This window comes from Aplysia californica, unplaced genomic scaffold (genome assembly GCF_000002075.1).
Source record: "Aplysia californica isolate F4 #8 unplaced genomic scaffold, AplCal3.0 scaffold01626, whole genome shotgun sequence".
NCBI lineage: Eukaryota > Metazoa > Mollusca > Gastropoda > Aplysiida > Aplysiidae > Aplysia > Aplysia californica.
Genome location: NW_004798896.1, coordinates 24,779 through 25,732, shown reverse-complemented (window position 1 = coordinate 25,732; position 954 = coordinate 24,779).

Here is a 954-nt window from a genome sequence, read left to right as displayed (position 1 = left end):
TCCAGACAGGGGTACAAGGGAGCAAATGTTTCATCGTCATAGGTAGGTAACAACTGCTATTTGTGTAGTGACCATGCTTTGTTTGTCTCGCTCAGCTGTTCCAAGATATTCGGTTTTTGTCTCTCTAACTTTGGAACCAAAGAAGTTAGATTAATACTATTTTCTCATTTAATCTGATATTAATAGTATTACTTGTATAATGTCAAAATGCCACATGTGGCTCATTTTGTCATTTAGTTACATATTTTGACTGCTTAGTGTGTTAATGGCATCTTTGGGAGATGATTTTTCTTTTGTTTTCCACTGTTGTTTCTGTCTGTCTTACTTTGTCCCTACTCCAACAAATTGCTGTTGTGACGACTTGCTTCTCTCTCTCCAGCCGGTGGTTTAATAATTATAATAATGAAGATCATTTCTATAACGCCCACTCCCGTGTTACATAAATGCATGTACGAACAATATTCACGCACGCGACACACACGCATACACACATACTCACACTCATAAACACACACTCACGCACACGTGTGCACACACAAATGCACGCCAAACACACACACATACACATCGTTTCAAAATGAGTACATACACATGTAGCCTATTATACATAATAAGATAAAATACACAATGCAATTCGCAAAATACAGAAATCAATACATAACATTGTACTGAAACTGAATCTAGTTACATAAAAATGATGTCATTAAATGTGTCTTTAAAGATTTTAAAAATTTAGACTCAGATGTTGTGTGTCTCAAGGGTTGGGGAAGAGAGTTCCAAATTGATGGAGCAAGGTTTGTGGGCTCTCTGGTGTGGTTTGCTCCTTCTTTCCTGTCAAACACCTGTCGTCCTTATCTCTCCTTTTTCTTTTTATGTTGCTCTCTTGTAACACCTCTAATCCTCAATAATGACCAATTTGTGTGCCAAGTGCATAAAATTCTTACTAAAAGCATC